This window comes from Oncorhynchus nerka, unplaced genomic scaffold, assembly GCF_034236695.1.
Source record: "Oncorhynchus nerka isolate Pitt River unplaced genomic scaffold, Oner_Uvic_2.0 unplaced_scaffold_899, whole genome shotgun sequence".
NCBI lineage: Eukaryota > Metazoa > Chordata > Actinopteri > Salmoniformes > Salmonidae > Oncorhynchus > Oncorhynchus nerka.
The window spans coordinates 147,937-157,790 of record NW_027040399.1 but is presented as its reverse complement, the minus strand read 5'-3'; the positions used below and the strand labels follow the sequence as shown (position 1 = coordinate 157,790).

General features: G+C 43.4%; 1 long non-coding RNA gene across 1 annotated transcript in view; it reads right to left on the bottom strand.

The window, feature by feature from the left end:
• LOC135570757 (uncharacterized) overlaps positions 1–8,890 on the bottom strand; it is a 91,196-nt gene extending 82,306 nt beyond the window's left edge. The window contains exon 1 of the long non-coding RNA XR_010463598.1: positions 8,544–8,890. This is a non-coding gene — a long non-coding RNA (uncharacterized LOC135570757). The remainder of the gene's footprint in view (positions 1–8,543) is intronic.
• Positions 8,891–9,854: the final 964 nt, after the last annotated feature.

The window sequence follows — 9,854 nt, the reverse complement described above, 5'->3', positions numbered from 1 at the left end:
TGCACATATCTCTCTCACCCCTATGCTCATCTCTCATCTACCCTCCTATTTCCAATACCCTACTCTCTCCCTACCCTCCTCTCTCCCCTCCCCTCCTCTCCCCTTCTTCTCTCTCCCCTCCCCCTTCTCTCTTCCCTACCCTCCTCTCTCTTCTACCCTCCTTTCTCCCCTCCCCTCCTCTCTCCTCAAACATTTTCTCTCTCTCCTATCTTGCTCTATGCCCTCCCCTCCCATCTCCTCTCCCATTCTCTTTCCCATCCCCCTCCCCTACCCTCCTCTCTCCCTACCCTCCTCCCTTTCTCTCCTCCTCCTCAAATCTCTCTCCCCACCCTCCTCTCTATTCCATCTCTCTCTCGTTCACTCTCACTTCCTGACATGTAGTGTTGGACCTGTTGATCTTGACTCAGCTCATAAACCTCTATCATCTACACCCCTCCCTTCTCCTACTCTAACATAACACCAATATAATATATAATACATAATATATACTCTCATTCATTTACATAGAGACAGATACAATCAATCATTGACACACTGAATATACAACAGTCAGATGCATGACACCATCACAACTTAACTGACATTAGTGCCTGTCCCCAGATGGACAGTTAGACTACAGTAAAGTACATTTACAGGTGATCACATTTTTACTGTTTGCTTCCAGTTGCATGTTATTTTACTAACCCTGCAAATTATAATATATCTTACAATATTAACTCATATCTCAGTAACTGTCACAAGTGTATAGCAGTATAAGAGCATCCTACCTGTGCTCCACAACAGGGTCATCAGTACCACTGCAGGTATCATGTCTGTCTCTAACTGGGGCTCCACTGACATACACAAGTCACTGTCATGTAGAGAGGACTGAAGACTGGAACGTGCTGCTCGGCTATATGACTTCTATGTCATTCGTTCGTTAGGTCTTTGATGTGAGATAAACTTCTTAGCAACTTATCTTGGATCAGTGGTTGAACACACTACAGCAAACTGAAAAAGTCCACAGGAAACTGCTGACAGAGCAGCAACATTTCACATAGTGTCCTATAATATCACCTCTAACTTTCTATTTCTTGAGTTCAAGGGGGAGAAGAGGGGAGAAGAGGAGAGGGGGAGAAGAGGGGAGAAGAGGAGAGGGGAGAAGAGGGGATAAGAGGAGAGGGGGAGAAGAGGAGAGGAGAGGGGGAGAAGAGGAGAGGAGAGGGGGAGAAGAGGAGAGGAGAGGGGGAGAAGAGGAGAGGGGGAGAAGAGGAGGAGGGAGAGGAGAGGAGGGAGGAAGATGAGAGGAGGGGGGAGAAGAGGAGAGAAGGGAGAAGAGGAGAGGTGGAAGAAGAGGAGAGGAGAGAAGGGAGAAGAGGAGAGGAGAGAAGGAGAGAGGAGAGGAGAGGAGAGGAGAGGAGAGGAGAGGAGAGGAGAGGAGAGGAGAGGAGAGGAGAGGAGAGGAGAGGAGAGGGGGAGAAGAGGAGAGGAGAGGAGAGAAGGGATAAGAGGAGAGGAGAGGGGGAGGAGAGGAGAGAAGGGAGAAGAGGAGAGGAGAGGGGGAGGAGAGGGGAGGAGAGAAGGGAGAAGAAGAGGAGAGGAGAGGGGGAGAAGAGGAGAGGAGAGAAGGGAGAAGAGGAGAGGAGAGGGGGGAGAAGAGGAGAGGAGGGGGTAGAAGAGGAGAGATGAGGAGAAGAGAAGAGAAGAGAAGAGGGGGAGAAGAGGAGAGGAGGGCCTGCCTGCCTGCCTGCAGTATAAACACGAAATCAACAAAAGTATGTGGACACCTGCTCGTCAAACGTCTCAATCCAAAATCATGGGCATTTGCATGGATTTAGTACCCCCATTGCTGCTATAACAGCCTCCACTCTTCTGGGAAGGCTTTCCTCTAGATGTTGGAACATTGCTGCGAGGACTTGCTTCCATTCCAAGAGCATTAGTGAGGTCGGGCGATGAGGCCTTTCAGTCAGCGTTCCAATTCATCCCAAAGGTGTTTGACGTTTTTAATGTCAGGGCTTTGTGAAGTTCTTCCACACCAATCTCAACTAACCATTCATGTATTGAACTCGCTTTGTGTACAGGGGCATTGTCATGCTGAAACAGGAAAGGGCCTTCCCCAAACTGTTGCCACAAAGTTGGAAGCACAGAATAGTCTAGAATGTCATTCTATGCTGTAGCATTAAGATTTCCCTTAACTGGAACTAAAAGGCCCGAACCATGAAAACAGCCCCAGACCATTATTCCTCCTCCACCAAACTTTACAGTTGTCACTATGCATTGTGGCAGGTAGCGTTCTCCTGGCATCCTCCAAACCCAGATTAGTGTGTTGGATTGCTAGAAGGTGAAGATGATTCATTACTCCAGAGAATACGTTTCCACTGCTCCAGAGTCCAGTGGCTGTGAGTTTTACACCACTCAAACCGACGCTTGACATTGCCCATATTGATCTTAGGTTTGTATGCAGCTGCTCGGCCGTGGAAACCCATTTCAGGAAGCTCCTGACAAACAGTTTATTGTGCTGATGTTGCTTCCAGAGGCAGTTTGGATCTCGTTAGTGAGTGTTGCAACCAAGTACAGATGATTTTTACACGTTACCCTCTTCAGCACTCGGCGGTCCTGTTCTGTGAGCTTGTTTAGCCCACTACTTCTTGGCTGAGCCGTTGTTGGTCCCAGATGTTTCCACTTCACAATAACAGCACTTACAGTCGACCAGGCAGCTCCAGCAGGGCAGGAATTTGACAAACTGACTTGTTGGAAAGGTGCCATCCTGTGACGGTGCCACGTTGAAAGTTACTGAGATCTTCATTAAGGCCATTCTACTGCCAATGTTTGTCTATGGAGATTGCATGGCTATTTGCTTAATTTTAAACACCTGTCAGCAACTGGTGTGGCTGAAATGGCCCAATCTACTAATTTGAAGGGGTGTCCACATACTATTGTATATATAGTGTATTCACCCAGCTGTCTGGTCCAGGAGAATATCACCTGTGATGCTGTCTGGTCCAGGAGAATATTGCCTGTGATGCTGTCTGGTCCAGGAGAATATCGCCTGTGATGCTGTCTGGTCCAGGAGAATATCGCCTGTGATGCTGTCTGGTCCAGGAGAATATCACCTGTGATGCTGTCTGGTCCAGGAGAATACCACCTGTGATGCTGTCTGGTCCAGGAGAATATCACCTGTGATGCTGTCTGGTCCAGGAGAATACCACCTGTGATGCTGTCTGGTCCAGGAGAATATCACCTGTGATGCTGTCTGGTCCAGGAGAATATCACCTGTGATGCTGTCTGGTCCAGGAGAATATCACCTGTGATGCTGTCTGGTCCAGGAGAATATCACCTGTGATGCTGTCTGGTCCAGGAGAATATCACCTGTGATGCTGTCTGGTCCAGGAGAATACCACCTGTGATGCTGTCTGGTCCAGGAGAATATCACCTGTGATACTGTCTGGTCCATGAGAATATCACCTGTGATGCTGTCTGGTCCAGGAGAATACCACCTGTGATGCTGTCTGGTCCAGGAGAATATCACCTGTGATACTGTCTGGTCCATGAGAATATCACCTGTGATGCTGTCTGGTCCAGGAGAATACCACCTGTGATGCTGTCTGGTCCAGGAGAATATCACCTCTCACAACATTGGGACGGCAGGGTAGATTCATAAAGTGGAGTGATGATGTAATGTAAGGATCAGACTGTATAGGCTATATTACATGTATTTAGTGTAGTATTGGGGCAGCAGGGTAGTGGTTAGAATGTTATGTAAGGATCAGACTGTATAGGCTATATTACATGTATTTAGTGTAGTATTGGGGCAGCAGGGTAGTGGTTAGAATGTTATGTAAGGATCAGACTGTATAGGCTATATTACATGTATTTAGTGTATTATTGGGGCAGCAGGGTAGTGGTTAGAATGTTATGTAAGGATCAGACTGTATTGGCTATATTACATGTATTTAGTGTAGTATTGGGGCAGCAGGGTAGTGGTTAGAATGTTATGTAAGGATCAGACTGTATAGGCTATATTACATGTATTTAGTGTATTATTGGGGCAGCAGGGTAGTGGTTAGAATGTTATGTAAGGATCAGACTGTATAGGCTATATTACATGTATTTAGTGTAGTATTGGGGCAGCAGGGTAGCCTAGTGGTTAGAATGTTATGTTAGGGTCAGACTATATAGGCTATATTACATGTATTTAGTGTACAGTGGGGCAAAAAAGTATTTAGTCAGCCACCAATTGTGCAAGTTCTCCCACTTAAAAAGATGAGAGAGGCCTGTAATTTTCATCATAGGTACACTTCAACTATGACAGACAAAATGAGAAACAAAATCCAGAAAATCACATTGTAGGATGTTTAATGAATTTATTTGCAAATTATGGTGGAAAATAAGTATTGAGTATAAGTAATAAGTATCACTGGTTAGCGGACAAATCAGGTTGTAGGTGCAGTTGAAACTAACACAACTAAAAAAACACATGGAAATGGGAGATATATTTTACCTCCCTGGTTAGAGGACAACCTGCAGAAGACAGTCAGCTACATTTTGGAGAGATGCATTTACATTTAGAGGTCGTTAAACAAAGGAACGCAACACTTATTTTTCATCCCTCATCGATATCATGTTGAAATCATTTGTGTGAGAGTCTGGAGATGAGTTTGTCCTGTTAAAACTAACAGCTCAAAAACTACATGGAATCTGGGAATAATGTGCACATCACTGGTTAGAGAACAACTTGTAGAAAACATCTAGCATCATTTTGATTCAAGTGGGTCACCAATGCTGTAAGTGTAACACAGCTCTTTTTGTGTTAGTCACTTTCTGTTATATCATATAAATATCACTCTTTCAATTCAGAGCCTGGATTTTCCCCCTGAGGCTAATATCCATATTATGCAGAAATCAATTGAACAGGGGGCAAACGTTTAGTGTTCTACATTGTGACATCATTAAACTACTCCTACTACAATGGTAAAACATTCTACATTGTGACATCATTAAAATACTCCTTCTACAATGTTAAAACATTCTACATTGTGACATCATTAAAATACTGCTACTACAATGTTAAAACATTCTACATTGTGACATCATTAAAATACTCCTAATACAATGTTTAAACATTCTACATTGTGACATTAATTCATTAATATCATGAAACAACTCCATCATTAATGTATTTTCTGATGTTTGATCAGAGATCTTTTATCAGAGTATCTCTTGTCACATTGACCACAGCTATAAAGTTTCTCTCCTGTGTGTGTTCTCTGGTGTACAATTAGATGACTAGATGTAGTAAAACCCTTCCCACATTGTTCACAACTATAAGGTTTCTCTCCTGTGTGTGTTCTCTGGTGTGATAACAGGCTGCTTGACTGAGTAAAACTCTTTCCACATTGATCACAGCTATAAGGTTTCTCTCCAGTGTGAATTCTCATGTGTACTTTTAGTGAATTTGATCTTAAGTAACTCTTCCCACAGTCAGAGCAGCAGTGAGATTTCTTCCCTGTTGGTCTCCACTGGTGTTTCTTGAGGTGTTCTGATCGGGAGAGACTCTTCTCTGCCTCGTCAGCTAGAAATAAGTTATTACAGTTGCTGAACCGCTAAGCAGTGTGCCAGACAACCTTTGGTCACCAATATAGGCCCCTTTCTGCTAAAATAGGCGCACGAGGGCAATGAATTGAATGTGAGAGTGGTTACATTTCTCCAGCCCCCATCCCTCAGCTGTTTACCAAACCAAGTCTCAGGGCAGCCATTTTGTTGCTGTTTAAATCCTAGGTTGTCCCTTTAAAAAAGCCAAATCAATCGATCAACCAATCTGCAGTTCAAACAATAACAAAGATGTCATTCCACCTGTTTTGGTAATAAGATGATGGATGGGTCTGGAGAAATGTAACTACTCTCAAATTCATAGACAGACCTACGGATGCAAGGACTGACCATCCATGAAATCAACATGATAGTTTTTAACCATGTTGAGGCTCTACAGTGTTGATCTACATTGTTTCTAAACATTGGCGTAAAAAATCTTATTTGGGGTTCTGATGGGGTACAACAGTTGAACTAAGCTCATGAGGTATGTATTATATTCTTCAAGAATCAATGGCTATAAATAATATAAATGTAGTAATTACATATTTCCCCTTTAACACCACACATCAGTTCAACAACTACAGAGTTTGTGCCTCTGTTTTTAAGACAGTACTTACTAGTGTTAATCACGGCCCGGTTTCTCTAAACCATAGGATGCCTTAAGATGCGTTGGGGAAACCGGGCCCAGATATCCAGTTTCCTCTTCTTCGTCCTCCTCCACCTTTTTCGATGTGACAGTCATCTCCCCCTCCCCCTCTTTCACTCCAAAAACTGCATCCTCCTCTCTCTCCGCTTCCTCTTCTTTTACTGTAACATCCTCCTCCTCTTTCACTCTGAACGAGTCTTCCTTTTCTTTCACTGAAACGTCTTTCTCTTCTTTCACGGGAACAGCCTCACCCTCTACTTGATTTTGAATTGTAACATCCTTCTCTTCCTCCTCCTCTTTCAGGAGAACTTCTTTCTCCGTCCAGAAGACCTCCTCTTCTTTAGCAGGAGGAGAGCAGCTTAGTGAACTCATGGTCGGAGATGTTCGCTAGCTAGCATTAGCAACTAGCCTAGTTCTAAGATAATTTAGCAAACCAGCTAGCTGACAAACAACGTAATTATATAATTAAATGGGCCAACAAGTACATACGTCAGAAGTGTGTTTAATACACAGCGACTAATATACACCAAAACAGTGTAAAGAGAGTGAATGTTGTAGCTATGTTTGCTAGAAAGCTACCGAGGTGTCTAACTGTTGTTGTTGAAGGAGCGTCCCGTCCACTAGATTATACGTCACACTGGCAGCGTCGCCTGAACGTAAAAGACGCACATCGCCATCTGCTGACTGGAGGGGCAACGCAGTTGAGGAACCAACAGTTTATTTTTAATTAATTAAAGTTGATTATCATATTAAGTCGTTCAAAGAGAAGTATGTGTTGATTGATTCGTTTTTAATAATTTAAAACAAACTTTAGACCCACTACATATTTACATTGAACCATATTCCGCAACAAAGCCTCCTTCACTCCGCCGCCAAGCTTACCCTAGTAAAACTGACTATCCTACCGATCCTCGACTTCGGCGATGTCATCTACAAAATGGCTTCCAACACTCTACTCAGCAAACTGGATGCAGTCTATCACAGTGCCATCCGTTTTGTCACCAAAGCACCTTATACCACCCACCACTGCGACTTGTATGCTCTAGTCGGCTGGCCCTCGCTACATATTCGTCGCCAGACCCACTGGCTCCAGGTCATCTACAAGTCCATGCTAGGTAAAGCTCCGCCTTATCTCAGTTCACTGGTCACGATGGCAACACCCATCCGTAGCACGCGCTCCAGGAGGTGTATCTCACTGATCATCCCTAAAGCCAACACCTCATTTGGCCGCCTTTCGTTCCAGTACTCTGCTGCCTGTGACTGGAACGAACTGCAAAAATCGCTGAAGTTGGAGACTTTTATCTCCCTCACCAACTTCAAACATCAGCTATCCGAGCAGCTAACCGATCGCTGCAGCTGTACATAGTCTATTGGTAAATAGCCCACCCATTTTCACCTACCTCATTCCCATACTGTTTTTATACTGTTTTTTATTTATTTACTTTTCTGCTCTTTTGCACACCAATATCTCTACCTGTACATGACCATCTGATCATTTATCACTCCAGTGTTAATCTGCAAAATTGTATTATTCGCCTACCTCCTCATGCCTTTTGCACACATTGTATATAGACTGCCCATTTTTTTTCTACTGTGTTATTGACTTGTTAATTGTTTACTCCATGTGTAACTCTGTGTTGTCTGTTCACACTGCTATGCTTTATCTTGGCCAGGTCGCAGTTGCAAATGAGAACTTGTTCTCAACTAGTCTACCTGGTTAAATAAAGGTGAAATAAAATAAAAATAAAAATAGTTCTGACATGGATCATTTTGACCCCAGAGGCATATCTTTTATCACAGCCAAAATGTGGTTTATTCCATTTTTCATGACTTGTCAATCAACTTGTTCTTAATAAATCAAAATCCTGGTTTAGTGTTTCTGTATCGATATGGACTTTTAACAAATTCAAATCCTTTGGAGTCATTTTGACACCAGCCAAAAGCACCTTTGATAAATAGGACATTTATTTCAAATCAGAATGAAATCACATTTTATTGGTCACATACACGTGTTTAGCAAATGTTATTGCAGGTGTAGCAAAATGCTTGTGTTTCGAGCTCCGACAGTGCAGTAATATCTAACAAGTAATATCTAATAATTTTTTGAATGTAGGTTTCTCTGTAGACATGATCCATCCCACCAGAGGGTGGAGGGGCACCTGTATCAGTGGTTTTGACCAGATAGACCTGCAGACACACAGTATAGTGCCTCCCATGTTCTCTCCTAAGATTGGATTTTCTATACCACGTATCACCTGACTGTGTACAAAACTGCCAATGATAGAAACCTCTTCCAGTGGTATACAGTGTATACAAGTATTCAGACCCCTTCACTTATTCCACATTTAGTTACGTTACAGCTTCATTCTAAAATTTAATATGTTTTTCCCCTCATCAATCTACACACAATACCCCATAATAACAAACCAAAAACAGATTTGAAATGTTTGCAAATGTATTTACTTAAGTATTCAGACCCTTTGCTATGAGACTCAAAATTGAGCTCAGATGCATCCTGATTCCATTGATCATCCTTGAGATGTTTCTACAACTTGATTGGAGTCCACCTGTGGTAAATTCAATCAATTAGACATGGTTTGGAAAGGCACACACCTGTCTATATAAGGTCCCACAGTTTACAGTGCATGTCAGAGCAAAAACCAAGCCATGAGGTCAAAGGAATTGTCCGTGGAGCTCAGAGACAGGATTGTGTCGAGGCACAGATCAGTGGAAAAGTACCAAAAATGTCTGTAGCATTGACGTTCCCCATGAATGGGGAACGTCATTCTTAAATGGAAGAAGTTTGGAACCACCAATACTCTTTCTAGAGCTGGCCACCCGGCCAAACTGAGAAATCGGGGGAGAAGGGCCTTGGTCAAGGAGGTGAACAAGAACCCGATGTTCACTCTGACAGAGCTCCAGATTTCCTCTGTGGAGACGGGAGAACCTTCCAGAAGGACAACCATCTCTGCAGCACTCCACCAATCAGGCCTTAATGTAGCAATGATTAAATTGTTAACATTTATTCAATGGACAATTCTGTGAATTGTTCTGTGAAAGGTATCGGCTAGAGATTAATTGCTGGAGCTTGCAGAGATTTGTAGTATTGCATGTTGTCTACTTTGATGCTAATTAGCATTTTCAAATCTGAGAGTAAAGAGAGACGAATATATTGATAAAAGTATTTGTATTTACATTTACATTTACATTTAAGTCATTTAGCAGACGCTCTTATCCAGAGCGACTTACAAATTGGTGCTTTCACCTTATGACATCCAGTGGAACAGCCACTTTACAATAGTGCATCTAGGTCTTTTAAGGGGGGGAAGGATTACTTTATCCTATCCTAGGTATTCCTTAAAGAGGTGGGGTTTCAGGTGTCTCCGGAAGGTGGTGATTGACTCCGCTGTCCTGGCGTCGTGAGGGAGTTTGTTCCACCATTGGGGGGCCAGAGCAGCGAACAGTTTTGACTGGGCTGAGCGGGAACTGTACTTCCTCAGTGGTAGGGAGGCGAGCAGGCCAGAGGTGGATGAACGCAGTGCCCTTGTTTGGGTGTAGGGCCTGATCAGAGCCTGGAGGTAGTGAGGTGCCGTTCCCCTCACAGCTCCGTAGGCAAGCACCATGGTCTTGTAGCGGA